This window comes from Lissotriton vulgaris, chromosome 5, assembly GCF_964263255.1.
Source record: "Lissotriton vulgaris chromosome 5, aLisVul1.2, whole genome shotgun sequence".
NCBI classification, from domain to species: Eukaryota; Metazoa; Chordata; class Amphibia; order Caudata; family Salamandridae; genus Lissotriton; species Lissotriton vulgaris.
The window spans coordinates 1,595,961,827-1,595,981,846 of NC_141693.1; the positions used below are offsets into that span (position 1 = coordinate 1,595,961,827).

A 20,020-nucleotide genomic window follows, 5' to 3' on the forward strand; every position below is an offset into this window, starting at 1 on the left:
AAGCTTAAATCACAGTGTGATCTTGGTGTTCCATGGTGATTTCTTTTGGCAAGTAAGATGGGTAACAGATATGCTACATAAGATTCTCTAGCAGTACATATCATAAAGATTGCATGTAGTAACCTGGAAATGTGTGGAAGATCACACTGTAAATTAAGTTTGATTTTAAATAAATATGGGTGAAAAATGTGGTTATTTGATGTGTTTAAAAATCATTTCTTGAACTTAGTTAGGCTTTAGGATATCTAATGGTAGAGAATCTTAGGGAATATATCGGTTAGGCTTGTTTTTTGCCACAAAGGCTGTATGTTGTGTAATAAATGTGTGTAATATGGTAATGAAATTTGAGTATTTTCTTTTTTATAGTGTTTGCTGCTGAAAAGCAAGAATCTGCATTGTACTCAATAGAGTATTCAACGTTCAAAACCATTTTTAAAGGTGAGTTGGTATTTTTTGAAGGGAATTTATTTTTGTGCAGATTAAAATAATAAGCAACATTGTTCAGAATGTTTGCACTACTTCTCTTCTGCTGTAGCATTTTATCTTCTATTTGTACCATGTCTGTATCTGCTTGCACTACATATGTATTTTGTCATACTATTTTACTGTCTGTTGGCTCTATCTTTTTATGGGCCTGGTCCATGTGTTCTTTTCTTTGCAGTTCTGCTTCATCTATCATTCGACTAACAGTTTACTGTCTGCGTGCATTAATTTGTGCTAAGTCTTCATTATCTCTCTAACTCATGCTGTACCATCTGTGTGCACTCGTTCTTCTGCATCATTTACAGAGGTGTATTACGATATGGCTGTTGGTGTGTTGGGAATCTTCTCTGCATATCTGTGGCTGTACCATTTGTCAGCACCCTTTTATATGCATTTGCAGAGGTCTATTATGATATGGATGCTCATGGTTAGCATGAAATTTTGTACATGCTGTGAAATTCAGATGCTGAGTATGCTGTTGAAAGGTAAAAGCAACTGTCTCTGTGGCAAGTAGTTATCCGTTTAGTCAATTGTTTGATGTGTACATTGTGAGTCCCACTTTCAGACTGTATACAGTTTGAATGGCAGTTTATAGTGGTAAACTCAGAAAATCGATCCCTACAAATAAATTATAGTCTTTCAACAGTTCTACAGTCCAGAAAACCTAAAAACAAATTTCACAATATGATGTCTTTTCACTGCCGTAGTTATTTAAAAAAATTAAAAGGGATAGTGTTAATGTCTAGGATCACAGTGTGTTTGTTTTCAAAGAAGAGGGAGGTGCTACCTTAATCTATGTAGTTAATGTGTTTCAAAGTATGATAATGTATGCACTTAAAAAATTAGTAAAGGTACTTTTTAGTTATCTATTCATGAAAAAGATAATTTAGTCTTTATATTTTTTTGAAAGGATCAACAAGAAAATCTAATTTGTAAAATGGAAAATCATTCAGAGAGCATTGATTTGCATTTCGAAATTGCCAATGACTTTTGAGGAATTATTAAATGGAGTTTTTGAAGAGGATATAGACACTAAAATTGAGGATTTTATGGACACTTTGGACAGTGCATATTTAGAAATGGTGGAAGAATTAGAAGGGGAAGAAGAGATTTTGGAAGATCAGAATTTTGATTATGAAGGAGAAGAACCTGATGAAATTATGTCACAAGTATTACTAGAATATGAATTTTTAAATGAATAAAATTATTTTTGATATAAAAACATTCCTCAAGTCAGTTTTCTTCTACTATTCATCGTTGGTCTGCTTTATGAGAATGAGAATAAATGTTTTGATGAAGTGTGTTAGAGATTATAGTCAAAAATATTAATTGCACTATGATCACCTACAGCGCCTGAAAATCAGTGTACTGTTCTTAAGCCTGAAAAATTATTATCAGAAAATACGTCAATAATGTTGACACAGCTATGGACTGTCAAAGTTAGAAACAGCATTCACAACATGATTTCCTAATCTGTTCAGAGTCTGTTGCTTTGTCTTTATTTTACTTATAAAGTAAACCATTGGTTATAATTTCTATGTTATATGCTAGTAGAGGTCTATAAGATTTTTTTACTTTTTTCTTAACAGATTGTCATTTTTATCACAAACATAAATCAGTATGCCGACCAGAAATGAAAAAAGAAAGCAGTATAAACGGACATACCATTCGAAGAGAACAGAATTAGAAGAATTACGTAATCAACAAAGGACGGATAAAAAGTGGAGAAGCTGGAGCTGGTAAAAGTTTTCTAATTAAAGTAATTGCCACATATCTACAGCAAAGAACTCAGTCAAAACTCTTGTGTTGTTACTGCTCCAACTGGATTGGCAGCACATAATATTAAAGGTATTACTTTACATCGTTTATTGATGCTGCCAGTTGAACATGAAAATAAATTACAATATCACAGGCTATCTGGAGAAGCTTGTTGTGAAGTTTCTAGAGTCCTTAAAAAAATTAAACTTCTAATTATTGATGAGGTAAGCATGGTATCAAATGTAATGCTTGCCTTTGTGCATTTAAGAATGCAACAGATTCTTAAAACAGAGTATGATGTGTTATTTGGAGGCAAACATGTCATAGTTTTTGGAGATCTACTGCAGGTAACTCCTGTAAAAGGACAACCTGTATTTGAAACTGTTACACATGAAGACACCAGAAAGTGCCTGGGCAGTATTGGAAATGTTAATATATGGTCACATTTCAAATATACTGAACTCATTCAAAATATGCGACAGGCAAAGGATACTAAATATGGAAATATTCTTCAAGATATAAGAATTGGAAAACTAAGTGAAGATGCAAAAGAAACTTTACAAACACGATTACTTTCCAATTGGTTTCCCAATGAAGATAAGGTAGCTGAGAAAATATATACTAAAGAGGCAGAAGATAAGTCTGTCATATGCTTGATGCCAACTCTACAAGAATGTTCAGTGTTCAATGAAAAAATGTTGAAGTTAGAAAATCAACAAATTAAGAAACTGGAAGCTAAAGATAGAATAGAGCATGAAGGAAGTACTATTATTTTGTCAGAAAGGTTGAAGTTAAAATTGGATTCTCTACAGAAATCTATATCTAAAACTGCTGGCTTAGAAAAGAATCTGTATGTATGTTTAAATTGTTGGATTATTTTACGGAGAAATTTACATGTAGAAAGAGGTTTGGTGAATGGAGCAATGGGTAATGTTGGTTTTGTGAATTACCCAAATAGTGATGAGATTGAATTTTTAAGAATTAAATTTGATGGAATTGAGGAAGTGTAACAATTCTGTTGTTGTTCAACTCGTTTTTTGCTTGTGAAAGACGAGTATGTCTGTCGGAAACAATTTCCTATTTGTTTGGCATATGCAGTGACTATTCACAAATTTCAAGGTTTAAGTGTAGATAGTGCTTTGGTAAATATTGGAAGCACTGTATTCAAAGAGGGTATGGCCTATGTTGCTTTATCTCGAGTTAGAACTTTATCTGGACTTTATCTAATTGATTTTGATGAGACAAAGATTAGTGCACATCTAAATTGTGTGAAGGAGTTTAATAGGTTAAGAAGAGAATATGCTCCATGTTTACCTCAATATCCTTTAATTGAAAAGTGTATGGTAGGTCAAAAAAGGAGATATGAGGAAAAATGTAGTGAAGTAGTAGAGAAACGAAGAAAAAAAGATGAAGCTGTCATTGGTAGCAGAAAGAAAAAGGTTACTATTGAAGAGATTGTTGGATTTAAATTTGAAATCAGTTCTGGTGTCAACTGCCATGCAACTTTAGTGGTTAATGTTTTTTTCTTAAAACTTTACAGCAACAGATTGTACAAAATCGGGAGCAAACATTTTGTTGTTCATTAAATTCTGTCTCTGAAAAATGTAGCAGTGATAATAGTGAAGTAGCAAGTGTTTCAGAACTACGGAATGTTTTAGACATATGTGCTGGACTAAATCAATTTTCTCAGAATATTCAGGAAGATTGTCAGAAATTTATTATGCATATGCTTACAGTTTTGGAAGATGAAGGTGTAGATATTGATAGTCTTTTTGGCCTTTCTTATAAATGGCAACATAATTGCGATAATTGTTCATTTTCAAGTAGTACTGACATACACAGAAAGATTTATATATTTAACATTACCAAACTGTAAAGCAGTGTCCTTTAATAAACTAGTTAAAGATGCGCTTCAAAACATGGTCTGCTCTCAATGTAACTCAGAAATGTTATCAACATTATTTATCCACAGATATGGACAGTATGTAATTTTAATGTTTCAACGATGCAGAGCTGATGGAAGTAAATTGTCAACTTTAATTAAAAATTTTGTGGCTTCTCAAATATCTATTTCTAGAAGAACATTTGTAACTGTAGCAATTATCTTTCATGAAGGTCCTTCAACATCATCAGGACATTACCCAGCTTATTTGAAGTCTCCAATAGGCTGGACGCACTGCAATGATAGTCAATTGACTTTTGAGAAACGTTTGACTTAAAAAATTCTTATCTGCTATTTTTGAAACCCAAATTTTAGTAAAATTACTTGGTGTAGGAAGATTAATACTGTAAGGAAAAGAAACTGTTTAGAAATATCGTGTGACTGAGGGTGTGCAAATTTAGAAATGAAACTTGTATTTGGCATAGTGATAGTATCAGGTACAGGTTTAATTAATGTTTGATGGTACAGAACACGTTGGAATTTTCACTCGAAAGGTCGAGAAAAGCATGGATAAGAGTACAATTAAGTAATTTGGGAAAATAAGGAGTTTACTCATGCTATTTGGCCACGCGGAAAAGTATGAGACAACAAAATGAGTACTGGAGATAAATGTTCTTAGAACATACTTGCACGGAAGTTTATGGAGAGGTATTTAAAAGTAAGTGGTATGGTTTAATTAGTTTGTAACTGTTGAAGATGTAGTGTCCTTTCTCAAGAAATTGCGAATTAGAGAAAAACATTTAAGACATGTTTTTTTCAAGTAATTACATTATGCATAGAGATATTGTACAGGTTTTTTTTTTTTTAAACACAATCATTTTGATTGTGGGTTTTTTGCCCGCTGTCATATGATGAGTACTATTTAAATCACTGCTTATAGTGAAAATCAATATATTCTGAGGACAGCAAAAATAAACCATGTAATATGTTGTCCAAGTTATTTTGTTAGATTGGATTTAGAAATATTTATTAGAACAGATTTGTTTATTGTCTTCCACAGATATTACATTTATAAGGTAAGTACGACTAATAAGAAAAAAAATTCATTAGTATCTTATTTATATTTCTCCCTATAGTTCTCTCTCTCCCTCTCTCTTATCCTTACTCCTTTCATCTCCTTCCTTTGTCAGTGCCGTTCTCTCACGCTCACTCCCTTTAACTCATCCACATTTTTGGTTGTTTAATTTTCTTTCCTGCTTCTCTCACATCTTTTCTGTCACTATTTCCTTCACCCTGTCTATCTTTTCAGTTTGTTACTCCCGTTGTCTCATGGTGACTCACCTTTATCGACCCTCTATCACCTTTGTTTCCTCAATCTTAATTCCTTTCTCTTACCGTGCCTTAATATTTGTGCCCTTACTCTGCTTCCATCACTTATGCTCATTTCCCAAACTTAAATCTATACTTAAGTTCTCTTACCCTACTTCATTTCTGTTTATCTGTCCCTTACAGTCCTTGTCTGTTTCTACCCCGTTTATCTTCTGTTACTCACCCTTTTTCACTCTGTTTCTCTTAGTGTTCTTCCTATATTTTATCTATCTCCTTAACACATTCCCGTACTCTTAGTCTGTTTCTTTTAAAGATTGTTTGTTTCGTCTACTATCACTCATCATACTCTCATTTTCTCTCACTATACTTTCCTTTACACAGTCATTCCTTCAGTGCCATTATCTCTTTCAATTAATTATCTTAGTCATTGATTTATATACTACACATTCTGTCTGTCTCTCTCTCTCCCTCACTCTTCCTTTCTTTCTCTTTGTTTCATTCACTCCTACTTTGTTTTGTTTTATGAAATGTATATTATAACCTTATTTTTACTTTTCTTACACAGATACTATGTTTTTTAAAGAAGTTTACTATTTCTTTGTTACTATTTCTTGGGTAAGTATAAATAATAAAAATACTTTTCCATCACTATCTTACTTCTTTTTCTATCCTGGTCAAACCAGTGGCATGTTCTATGTGAGCACTTCCACGCAGGACTGGCTGTTCTGTCACAAGAAGCCCCTTAAAAAGGGATTTTATGAAATCTTCAACATTTTACTGAGTCACTTCACCAACGCTGATGTGTGAAAACATTGGAGCTATTGACGTAACTAAAGGCTGATGTACCACGTTACAGATAGAACAAGTTTGAAAACTGCTGGAGTTGCGTCGTGCATGGAACACAATTTAAACACTGTCAACTTTCAGCCCTAGATCTGATACGCATCTGTTTATTCCTCCGAAATGATAAAACTGATTTGGAAATGCAGTCCATCAGGATTGGTGCAAAGATTAACTTGTACGTCGCGTTTTTCCTGGCGTATCTATGCTATTTTTCATAGATGTGTTGGGTAATATAAATCTGTGTCTCTGTTGTATTCCGTCTCTACGGTTTCCTAAGTCCCTTCATTCTATTAATCAATTTTTAAATCAGTTATTTCCCACTCTTCACTTTCACTTACCTCCTTTTTATCATCCTCAAATCTCCTTCCTTCAACATCTTTCTATGTGTTTTACCTTCACTCCCCTAACCCTACTCTATATATCTCTCTTCTACCTTAGTCTTCTTCCATATGTGCATCCTCAGTCCCCTTTTGTGACTTCTTCACATTTTGCTCTTTTTTCCATACTGCTTTTCTCCTAATTCTTAATTTCCCTCAATTCGCTACTCTATCTTTAAACATCTTGGGGCACATTTACAAGTCCTTTATGTCTCTTTTGCGCCGCTATAGCGTCACTTTTGTGATGCAGCAGCGGTGCAAAAGATGCACCATGGTGTGGAATATATACAACTTGATATATCTGTGAGATGTGTTATGTTGTAAAGACCTGTGCCTTAAGGAGGCGTTCTGGTACAGGGGGGGGGACGTTCCTGCGCAGGAACGTCTGCTAAGAGTGGGTGAGTGAAATCTACAAGATTTTACTCAATCACTTAGGCCAATGCTATGTGAAAACTCTGCACGTGCTTGAAGCAGGCGTAAGGCTTGTAGCAGCATTAGTTTAATGGGCCCACCAGGAGCATTGCTGAAGCTACATTGTTCATGCGATGCAACTCCAACAATGCAACACCTTTACGGCACAGATGCGTCACACATGTGTTCTGTTTTTCCCCATGGTGTGCCACATTGTAAATGAGATACATCAATGGTGGTGCACAGGTGGTTTTTCTTGTCGTAGGTCAATGGTGCATCCTTGATGATTTGCAGAGATGCGCCATGTAACATACATTAGCCCCCTTGTTTTAGTCACTCTTTTACTTCACTTTCTTCAATCACTACACTTCTTTTACCTTACTCATTTCGTCAGTCCCTCACTGTATTTTTTCTCATTAATTTCATTTACTTATTTAAACACTACAGATTAATTGATAAGAAAGATGACACAGGGGCATATTAGCAAGATGTGTGTTAAAGAACGCACATCGCACATTTGACCATCGCCGGCTATTGCCAGATTTTTTCGCGGTGTTAGCGCGTTATTATCAATGCGACCAAATAGGCGATAGTAAATCCTGTAACAGCCGGCGGCAGTTAACATTACCGCGTGAAAACAAGCGTTGCTTTCACGCGCTAATGTGTGCCTTGTTAATAAGGGCGGGGGGATTCAGTTTTATGATCCACACCCCCATGTTAACGATGCCGAACGCTTGATCAGAGCAGGCCTTTGAAGACCTACGATAAACAAGTTTATTCCATCTCTTTTTCTCTCAACGCCTGTCTTCGTGATAGGGTCTTTTCGCCTCCAACCACATTTTGCATGTGGTTGGACGTACGCCCACTTTGCATGTCAATAACGATCTGTGCGGCAGACATGCAAAGTGGTCTTATGGCAGGCGTTCTAATGCCCTTTTTAATAAGGTGCTGTGGGGCATATTGCCAAGGATAGGCAATACATTATCGCCGCTTTTATCGGCAGGAAACTGCCGATATAGCGGCGATAATGGCCTTGATAATATGCTCTATGAATTGAAATCGAACCTAATGTTAGATGTAAACACATCTAACATAGGTTTCATTGGAATTCATGGAACATATTATGAAGGCCATTATCGTCGCTTTATCGGCAGTGTCCTACCGATAAAAGCGACGATCACGTATCACGTCTCCTTGATAATATGACCCAAGTATCGCCGCTATCTTGGGTAATTGTGCTGAGAAAGCGGCGATACTTCAGATTGTTAATAGAGCTCTTTTTGGTACAATTAGTTAGTTCTGAAAACAACTTTTTTTTCTTTTTTTTTTTTGACAAGTTTTATATTGTTTTTGATTTTTTCAACAGGAACCGAAATCTTCAACTGCAAAACTGTTCAACAGGAAGAAAATAGATCGAAACTTTGGAAAAATGTATCTTTTCTGGGAGCATTGATGTTCATTAATACTTTTCTCAATCAGAGTGAGGCTCTGCTCCCCGTACACAATAATTTGAAAACACAAGTTGCATCTCATATGCACTCTTGACAAGAATGGTCTTGAGTCCAACTGTGCAGTGGATGGAGATGCAGGTCGATGATGTGCTGGCCGCAGCTGGTCAGCTGGTAGTAGTTGTGTTGCCAGAGCTCTTGTAGATGCGTGTGCAAATTCCACAGGGTGCACTTGTCTGACATGCCTCATCATCGTATGTATCGAAAAGGAATACTTTTTGAAGGATTCCCTCTTGAAAGAACAGTGTTACATAATGTGCAAGTGACTTTCGGGGCATTCACTTTTTTTTGATCCTCAGGATAAGTAAAAAATTTCCAGATGAAAGATTCCTTCTTTTTTGTTAGAGACAGACGATAATTTTCCTCAGATTCAGAAGATTAATTCTGTGCGGCAGCCATTTCACAAAAGTCTCCGGAAAGATGTAAAGGGTTCTTCCTCTGTGAGAGTAAAAAAGATAGTGAGGGAAGTAGGTGGGGTTGTTGAAAATTCCAGAACAGAAACTACTATGAACCAATAGAAAGTGTTGTTTTCGAGTCACATGACTTGACATGCGCGCATCAGGATGTCTAAGCGGTGAGATTACCCGGTCACGTACGTAGTTTGGAAATGGTCTATCGCTCTAATTAACAGAAGTTTCAAAACGTGAAAAGGAGGCAAGGTAGACACTCCCTGACCCCGTACACCTTCTCAGGGGGGTCCAAAAAGAATCTCGATAAACCATAAAACCTTTTTTATTCTTAAAAATATAGCGGGGTGCGCGCACCCGGTCGCGCACTGCAGTTTAAAAAGGCATTCTGCTCCATTTACTTAAAAGTTTCAAAACGTTAAAAAGAAGGCAAGGTAGACACTCCTTGACCTATTACAGCTTCTCAGGGGGTCTAAGAAGAATCTCGATGGGTCGAAAAACCCAATTTATTTTTAAAAAATATAGCGGGGTGCGTGCACCCGGTCGCGCACTCCGGTTTAAAACGGCGTATTGCTCTAATAACAAATGTTTTAAAACACAAAAAGGAAGCAAGGTAGACACTCCCTGATCCCCCTAGAGCTTTTCAGGGAGTCCCTAAACAACTCCACCAGTCAAGAAAACCGCCCCATCTCGCTCCTCCCGTTTCCAGCCAAAGTCATCGAGAAGACCGTCAACAAGCAGATGGCCGCCTTCCTCGAGACGAACGGATCCCTCGACCCCTCACAGTCCGGCTTCAGAGCCAATCACAGCACCCGAGACCGCCCTCATCGCCGCCACCGATGACATTCGAGCCCTGATGGACAATGGAGAAACAGCGGCCCTCATCCTCCTAGACCTCTCTGCGGCATTCGACACGGTCTGCCACCGCACCCTAGTACAGCGCCTCAGCAACATCGGAATCCAGGACAAGGCGCTGGAATGGATCATCTCCTTCCTCGACGGAAGAACACAGAGAGTCCGCCTACCACCGTACAAGTCAGAGGCCTCCGAAGTCATCTGCGGCGTCCCTCAAGGATCATCTCTGAGCCCCACCCTCTTCAACGTCTACATGAGCCCCCTCGCGGCCATCGCACGCAAACACAACCTCAGCATAATCTCCTACGCCGACACCCAGCTGATCCTCTCCCTGACCAACGACCCCGCCTCCGCCAGAGCCAACCTGCACGAAGGGATGAAAGAGGTAGCCGAGTGGATGACGACCAGCCGCCTGAAACTGAACTCTGACAAGACGGAGGTCCTCATCCTGGGCTCTTCACCCTCCGCCTGGGACGACTCCTGGTGGCCTCCCGCCCTGGGCACCGCACCCAAACCGACAGACCATGCACGCAACCTGGGCTTCATCCTGGACTCCTCCCTCTCCATGACCAGGCAAGTCAACAACGTCTCCTCGGCGTGCTTCAACATCCTACGCATGCTACAGAAGATCTTCTGGTGGATCCCCACCGAGACCAGGAAGACCGTCACCCAGGCCCTCGTCACCAGCCGACTGGACTACGGCAATGCCCTCTACGCCGGTACCACCGCCAAGCTCCAGAAGAGGCTCCAGCGGATCCAGAACGCCTCAGCCAGACTCATCCTCGACATCCCACGAACCAGCCACATCACCGGACATCTGAGAGACCTTCACTGGCTCCCCGTCAACAAAAGAATCACCTTCCGCCTCCTCACCCACGCACACAAAGCCCTACACGACCAAGGCCCGAGCTACCTCAACAGCCGGATCAACTTCTACGCTCCCAAACGCCACCTCCGATCAGCCAACCACGCCCTCGCCGCCGTCCCCCGCATCCGAAGAGCGACTACAGGAGGAAGGTCCTTCTCCTACCTGGCCGCCAAGACCTGGAACTCCCTCCCTCCCGACCTGCGCCTGACCCAAGACCACCTCTCCTTCAGGAAGAAGCTGAAGACCTGGCTGTTCGAGCAGTAGAGGCACCCCCCCCCCCCCAGCGCCTTGAGACCCAACGGGTATGTAGCGCGCTCTATAAGTGTCACTGATTGATTGATTGATGAAAACATATGCCGAAATTCATTGAAAAAACTATAGGTTGCAGTCACGATATAGTTAAGAATTAGCATTTAAAAAACCTTTGAAATTCACTGAAAAAACCATCGGTTTCAAACACGTTATAGTTAGGAAGTAGCATTTAAAAAACCTTTGAAATTCACTGAAAAAACCATAGGTTTTACACACGTTATAGTTAGGGAATAGCTTTTACAAAACCTTTGAAATTCAATGAAAAAACCATAGGTTTGACACATGTTATAGTTAGCTGGACATTTCACTCATATAAAACCATTGAAATTCCCACGTTATAGTTACTTCAGCTAACTATAACTCGAGCGCCTGCAATGCACTGCTGATGACTCACTCATGACGTGGTCAGTGACATCACTCATGACATCACTGATGACATCTCAAATTACATCACTGATGACATCATCCTTGTGGAAGAGTGGCAGACCTTCATTCACCCTAATATAACCTCTATTACACACACTCAAAAATAGAAAATAGCATTATCAATACAATAGCCATACCAATGCCACTCAGAACACACCTATTTAGTCATTTGAAAATCTATATACACAACCACTTATTCATCAACAGACATATACAGTCACTCATATATTATATACAGTCACTCATATGTATTCAGCCATCATATGTTCTTATACACTGATACATCCTAATCATCCTGTTACACACCGACACTCAACCATAGAGTTACTCACACAACTTATATGTACTAGTTTAAAACATATGTACTTACTCAGAAATACACTATTAAAACAGTTATTCATTCACTTAGTCATATATACACTCATACAGAAATAAAACAAATAACCTATATATCTATTCACCACACTCATTCACCCATACAGTCCAGCACATATGCTGCCTACAACACATAAAAACAGTAAGTCACTCATTCATGCATCTATGCACTACGTAAGATCTCCCAACGAAGCATATTGACACTTAGACACTCAGACACTCCAACTAATAATCAAACTAACAAACAATAACCTATATAGACATTATGTATCACTCATCTAGCTACTCACCAACACATGCAGCCACTTACAAAGAAACTGAAAGACATACAGATATGTATATATTCAAACTTTACTCACTAACCCATGTACTCATTAAGATATACTTAATCTATTGTTCACCAAAAAAGCAGCCATTTATACACTTATATACTCAATTCTTCTTCCATCAACCTTCAGATATACATATATAAAACATTTAATTTTCAGAACTAACCCATTCACTGGATGATGTCACTGACCATGTCATGAGTGATGTCACTGACCATGTCATGAGTGATGTAATATGTGAAGTCATCAGCTATGCATTGCGGGCGCACGAGTTATAGTTAGCTGAATTAACTATAACGGGGGAATTTCAATGTTTTTTTCAATATATATATATATATATATATATATGTATATATATATATATATATATATATATATATATATATATATCCTACTGGCGGTCGCCAGTAGGTAGTTATAGTTAGAATTTTGAGATTTAACATTGAAAAAAATCCTATTTGGGATAACTTTGGCGCCGGTTGACGAATCTGCCTGAAAATTTCTTCAAAATGGCCTCGCGGCGCCCTGGTCCTTCCCTGAAAGTTTGGGGGGGATTTGTCAAGCGGGGGCTGAGAAAGGGGGGGTCCCAAAAAGTGTTTTCCCCATGTTAATTTCCATAGGGCGGTCAACCTCACTTTTAGCCGAACGGCTGAATGGATTTCCACCAAACTTGGCAAAATTGTAGAGACTGGTAGCCCGATGTGCCTTTGCTATGTCTCTAGATATGTGCTTCAGTGGATTTTGAGTAATTTAGGTTCAAAAAAATATATATATCTATGACAGCGCCCCGGTACGCGCTCCGGGCGCGTCACGCAACTTGCGCGCAGAAAGCTAATTGGTTCTTGGGTGTCTGTAAACATTCGAAACAGTCCGGAGGTGGCCAAAACAAAGGGGGAAATGACCTTAAGGGGGCAGGGTAGACCCCCCTGATCCCCTAGGTTTGATGTGGGGGCTATAAAAGGGCCTCGCGGGGCAAAAAAAATAAATAAGTACGTGCACCGGGGAGTGCACAAAAGAGAAAAAAGAATGCCAGAGTTTAAAATTTTTGCCAATATTTTATAAATGGGAGGTAGTTCTGAAAAGAACTTTTTTTATTCTTTTTGTTGTTGTATATTTTTTTTTATTTTTCTGAACATTATTTATTTTTTTGTGTTTTTGAACCATTTTATATTTTTGCTTTTTTTTTTAAGGGAACAAACAAAAAACAGGGAATTGGAAATGGCTCAACAGGAGCAAAAAAAAAAGAAATTAATTACTGTTTTCTTTCCTTGCTGCATTGGTGGTTGACTACAGCATTATTTATTAAGGTGACGCTAAGTTCACCATGGCATAATGTTTTGCCACAGAAAATACAAACAAATTTGAGCTTGCCAAATTTTGGCTGAATATTTGGCACCATTTGGCGTTCTTCAGGACCAGAAAGTGAGGGTACAGAAAAGGAAATGCTGGACACAGGGGGTGGGTTGTTTCGAAGTTCCTGGACTTCAGCCTGGGCTAAATTATTGGGATGCCACCTCTCCATGTGGCGGATCATGGTAAAATTACCAAAAGAATATTTCTTTAAGGGATTGCCCCTGGAGAGAACTTTGTCACAAATAAGACAGGTGACTTTGGGGGCGTTCACCTTTTTCTGGTCATCTGGAAATGAAAAGAATTGCCAAATGAAGTGCACTTTAACGTGCCTTTGTCTTGGTTCTTCAGGGAGGAAGCGCCTTTGTTGTTGATCCTCCTCCTCTTCTTCCTCCTCCTCTTCTTCTTGTCCTCCAAGAAACTGTGGTGGTGGACCTTCTTTTCTTGGTGGTGGTGGGGGTGCACCAGCTGCAGCAACAAGTGATGCCATTGTTTCCTCAAAAATAGCTCTTGCTCTCTCAATGAAGAAAGTAAGAATGAGGAAAAAAGGAGGGGGCTTTCATTATTTGGAGGAAAAAATGATGATAACCAATGAAAAGTGTTATTTTCAAGTCACATGACCCGATGCGCTTACGTTACGCGTTCCGGCGCGCTTACGTTACGCACCCTGGGCCGCGCCGCGGAGCAGAGCGCTTCCGGGTGAGTTTACGCAGCGCGTCATAAGACGCGTCGCGCGGCTACGCGATTCTTCACGCTTACGCGACACAATGTTTTCGATCGCGGCATTGGCGCTAACGGGACGCTTCCCGGTTCGCTTCAAAATACTACGCTTTCCGGGGCACGCACCGGGAGCGCTCCAAGACAAAAAAAATATATATATATATATATAAAAAAAAAATTGTAAGGACTGGTAGCCCGATGTGCATTTGCTATGTCTCAAGATATATGCTCCAGTTGTTTTCAAGAAAATTAACTTTTAAAAAATATATATTGGGCTACATTGGGCTATATAGATGTTAGAGCCCAAATGTAGCCGAATGTAGCACAATGTAGCCCAAAGATGGCCACAGAGACAAAAAAATACAAATGTAGCCCAAATATCAGCCAGATGTAGCGCAACTATAGCCCAATGATAGTATGTACCAGAGTGTTCTAAAGAACAACTAGAGCGCTAACAGTCTTACTTATAAAGTGAGACTTTTAGTTAGGAATTAGCATTAAAAAAAACTTTGAAATTCACTGAAAAAAACATAGGTTTCACACCAGTTATAGTAACCTGGAAATTTTACTGACATAAAACCATTGAAATTCACGCTTTATAGTTAGTTGGACTCACTATAACTTGCGCGTGTAATGCACTGCTGATGACATCACATATTACATCACTCATGACATGGTCAGTGACATCACTCATGACATCACTGATGACACCATCCTTGTGACAGAGAGACTGACCTCCTTTTACTGTAAAGTAACCCTTGAAACACATTCAAAAATAGAAACTAACCTTTTCAAAAAAATGGAGATACCTATACCAGTTACAACCAATTCAGTAATTCCACCATTTACATACACATCCACTCATTCACCAACAGTTCTATATAGTCAGTCATACATATACTCACTCATCATATGTAGTGAGACACCTATACATCCGTTAACACACCGACAGTCTTCCAAAAGTTGCTCACACACATTCACACATGCAAATAAAATATTGAACATCCATTTTTTGCATATACAGCTATACACACACTACCACCTTACTTCTAAGGAAACGTACACATACTTATTCTCTTAAACAATCACTTATAGAAACACATACTTATTTAAACAAGAACTCTTTCAATCTGACTCTCACATATACTCACTTACATACACCAATAGTCACATATAATAAATTAAAACATATGTACTTACTGATAAAGACACTAGTAAGACAGTCATTCACTTACTAACACATACATATACACACTCATTCACCCATACAGTCCGGCACATATGCAGTCTTCAAAACACATACAAACAGTGAGTCAGTCATTGATGCATCTGTGTGCTAAGTAGCACCCCCACCAAATCATACAGACACTTATACTAAAAAAACATCTAATAACCCATATAAACACACATGTAGCTACTCACCAACCCATGCACCCACTTATACACAAAGTGAAACACTGATACAAACATTTAAATATTTAAACAATACTCGCTAATATATGTATTCACTATGATACACTTAATAAGCCAGTTAACCAATCATTTTTTTTTTTTAAAACATCCATTAGGACACTTATTTAAACATTTATTCTTCCATTGACCTTTACATATACATATATAAAACATGTTTATTTTTCAGAAAGGCACACATTCACTGGATGGTGTCATCAGTGATGTCATGAGTGATGTCACTGACCATGTCATGAGTGATGTAATATGTGATGTCTTCAGCAGTGCATTACACGCGCAAGTTATAGTGAGTCCAACTAACTATAACGTGGGAATTTCAATGGTTTTATGTCAGTAAAATGTAAAGGTATCTATAACTGGTGTGAAACCTATGGTTTTTTCAGTGAATTTAATAGGTTTTTTAAATGCTAATTCCTAACTATAACTGGTGTGAAACCTATGGTTTTTTCAGTGAATATATATACATATACATATATATACATATACATATATATACATATATACACACACGCATATATAAAATGTGACTTTGTAAACAAGAGAAATTACGGATGGAGGGATGTAAAAGTCTCACCGTTCCTGGATGATATTCCAAAGTACCGCCTCTCCCACCGCAGCATCTGATTCTGCGGCTGCCTCCAAGCATTAGTGCCTGGTGAAGGTGTGCGCAGATGCCCAGGTCGCTGCTCTGCAGATATCCTGGATTGGCACTCCTCCGAATGGTGCAGTGGATGTGGCCACCGCCCTCGTGGAATGGGCACAAACTCGTGCATTCAGAGGCTTTCCAGCAGGTTGATGACAGCGGGAAACCTTTCCTGGGAGCGCTGAAAGCAACGAATAACTGAGAAGACTTGCGAAAAGCCTTCGTTTCTTTCAAGTAAAACTTCATACATCTTTGAACGTCCAGTGAATGTAATACTCTTTCCGCTGCTGTTGACGGATGAGGAAAGAAACGTTTCAACACCAACGGTTCACTCAGATGAAAGTCAGTTGGCACCTTCCGAATGAACTTCGGGTTCGTTCTGAGAATCATCCTATCCTCTTGAAACTGTAGGAAAGGTTCCTGAATCGTGAGCGCTTGTAGTTCACCTACTCTTCTAGCTGAAGTCCATGCAATGAGAAGAGCCACTTTCCAGGACAAGAACTTAAGGTCCGCCCTGTGTATCGGTTTAAACGGTGGTTTCATCAATTGAGAAAGTACTATATTCAGATTCCATAGTGGTGGTGGAGGCTTTACTGGAGGAAAGACCCTGAATATCCCCTTCATAAATTGCTTGATGATCCTTGATGACCATAAGGATGGGCCTGACGATGACCTCCTGTAGCGAGATAACACAGCCAAATGCACCTTGATGGAAGCATGTGCTAATCCTGACTTTGCTAATAGCAGAATGTAAGGTATAATTTGATGAGGTGCAGCAGTAAGAGGGTGAATGTTATGCCTCTTACATCACAGACAAAACCTCTTCCATTTCATCCTGTAGGTTTTGTTGGTACTCTCCACTCTGGCTTTGGACAGGATCTCCCTACATTCATGTGAGATGTTCAGATGACTAAACACACAGTGTTCAGGAGAAAGGCTGCTAATCGCAAGGATTTCGGGTCCGGATGGAGCACCTGACCCTTGGACATTGTCAGAAGCAATGGCATTGGATGCAACCGAATTGGACGGTCCTCCGACAGCAGCAGCAGTTCCGTGAACCAGTGTTGTCTGGCCCACCACGGGGCTATCAGGATCAGCCTGCACGGTTCTTTCTTGATCTTCACCAGTACGTGGGGAAGAAGAGGAATTGGAGGAAAAACGTAGTCAAAGACGCTGGACCATGCCATGGAAAACGCATTCCCCCAAGATCCCTTCTGGGGAAGCCAGCTTGCGAAGTACTGGCATTTCCTGTTTTCCTTCGTAGCGAAGAGGTCCACTATCGGTGTTCCCCATCTTCGAAAAACGCTGTCCAGGATCCCCTGGTCCAGCTCCCATTCGTGGCAGGACGATTTGAGTCTGCTGAGAGTATCTGCCTTGACGTTTTGATCCCCGGGAGGTGTTCTGCTGCCAATTATATTCCTTGCACAAGAGCCTATTCCCATATCTCCTGGGCTTCCTGAGACAGGGAGATTGATCTTGTTCCCCCTTGCTTGTTCACATAATGCATCACCGTAGTGTTGTCTGTTCTTACCAACACTGGCGAACCTCTTATCCTTGGTAGAAAAGCTAGTAATGCCAAGCGGATCGCTCTGAGCTCCAGCAGATTTCTGTGCAATTGCTGCTTGTGCACCTTCCAACGACCGCTGACTTGAAGGTCCTGAAGGAAAGCTCCCCATCCTTCTAAAGACGCATCCGTAGTCACCACTAGAGGAGCCGCTCTTGCCAGAAACGTTAGACCTTGAGACACATTTCCTTTTTGTGTCCACCACTCTGCTGCCTGTACCATCACTGGTGTCACCCATATTGTATTGTCGAAGGATCCCTCCGCTTGATGCCATTGGAGATTGATCTACTCCTGCCATGGGCGCATCCTTAACCTGCAGCAAGGCACCAGGGAAATACAAGATGACATCATGCCCAGCAAGGATTTGTACCTGCGTACTGAAAGACTTTCTTTTTACAAAGTCTTGGAAGAGGGACACAATCCTCAGTTGCCTTTCTTCGGAGGGGAACGCCTTGTTGCATTCAGTGTCAAATATTGCCCCCAGAAATGTGATCACTTTTGCTGGGTGGAGGTGTGACTTTCCCTCGTGGAGGGTCAATCCTAGTTTGGCGAACAAGTCTATGCAGGCCTGTGTTGACGCTCTGGTCTGTACCTTTGATGGTGCTTTGACTAACCAGTCTTCAAGATCAGGAAAAATTTTATGTCTTTGCTTCCTCAACACCGCCGCTACTGGAGCCAGGCATTTCGTGAATACTCTCGGTGCTGACTTCAAGCCGAATGGCAGTACCCTGAATTGGTAATGTCTTCCGGCTACTAAGAACCGAAGGTACTGTGTGTGCAGGATGTATCGGCACGTGGAAATATGCGTCTTGTAGATCCAATGTAGTCATATGATCTCCTGGGTTCAATAACGGAAGGATGTCCTGCAGAGACACCATCCTGAAAGATTGATTCTTGAGATAGGTGTTTAAGGATCTGAGATCCAGAATGGGGCGCCATTGGATCTTGTTTTTCCTGACAAGAAAAAACCGGGAGTAAAACACCTCGTTTTCCTGGGCTTTCAGTGCCGGTTCTATTGCTCCCTTTCGGAGCATTGTCCCAATCTCCTGCCGGAGTTGATGCAGATGGTTGGCTCTCTGGTGCATCGGTGGCGTACAAGGAGGCGTTTGAAGAAATTCTAGGGTATGACCGAATTGCACTATTTTGAGGACCCATTGGTCCGTTGTTATTTTCCGCCAATTGTGAAGATAGTGAGCAATCTTTCCACCCAGGGGAGCATCTGACATAGCCGGAAGATGGAGATTGTCATTGCCGACGGTTGTTGTCCTTTCCCCAGCCACCCCGTCCTCTTGGAGTTGATTTTGTATATCCTCCCGATTGACGCTGATTGTACTGTTGCCGGTAAGGCTGCGACGAGGCAGAATAAGAATAATATCTCCACTGTTGGTATCCTCCTCTATACGAGGACTGCCCTCTGCCCCTGGAGCCACGAAAAGGGTTTTTTTCTGTATTGCAGTGTCCCCAGAGCCTTTGCTGTATCGGTATCCTTCTTGATACTCTGCATGAGTATCATCAATATGCTTCCCAAACAGATCTTCTCCATTGAAAGGGAGGTCTAAAATCTGGTTTTGCACCTCCGGCCTAAATGCCGTTGCTCGCATCCATCCGTGCCTGCGCAGGACCGCTGCTTCCTCCCAAGGATCTAAAAGCTGTGGTCGCTATATCCATAGCGCAGTCTATGACTTCGGCCGAAGTCCTCTCCCCTTCCAGGAGAATCTTCTTCGCCTCCTGCTTCTCTGGTTCAGGCACCTGGTTAATGTATGGAGACAGGTCACACCACATCTACCTGTCGTACCTTCCCAAAATGGTGAGGGCATTAGCTGCTTTCACTAGCAGAGCCGACATGAAGGAAAAACGTTTTTCTTCATTATCCAACCTTCTGCCCTCTCTATCCGGAGGTGTTGTGATCGGAGAAGATGGGTTCCTGGATTTCTGTTGCGCCGCCTGCGTAATCACATAAACCGGTTTGGGATGACCTTTAAGGCAAGCTGGAGCATCCATGGGTGCCTTATACTTTTTATCTAGTCTGGCCAGAAATGGCGTCACCGCAGCTGGCGTCTCTATGACTTTTAATCCTTCCTCCCAAATATGACTCTCAATAGGCAAGGAT

At 40.4% G+C, this 20,020-nt stretch overlaps 1 protein-coding gene and 1 pseudogene across 1 annotated transcript in view; both read right to left on the reverse strand.

The window, feature by feature from the left end:
* Positions 1-20,020, reverse strand: part of IPO4 (importin 4) — a 2,281,504-nt gene that overhangs the window by 1,423,527 nt on the left and 837,957 nt on the right. The gene's annotated exons all lie outside the window — the stretch shown is intronic.
* Positions 1,844-18,593, reverse strand: LOC147716771 (uncharacterized; annotated as a pseudogene).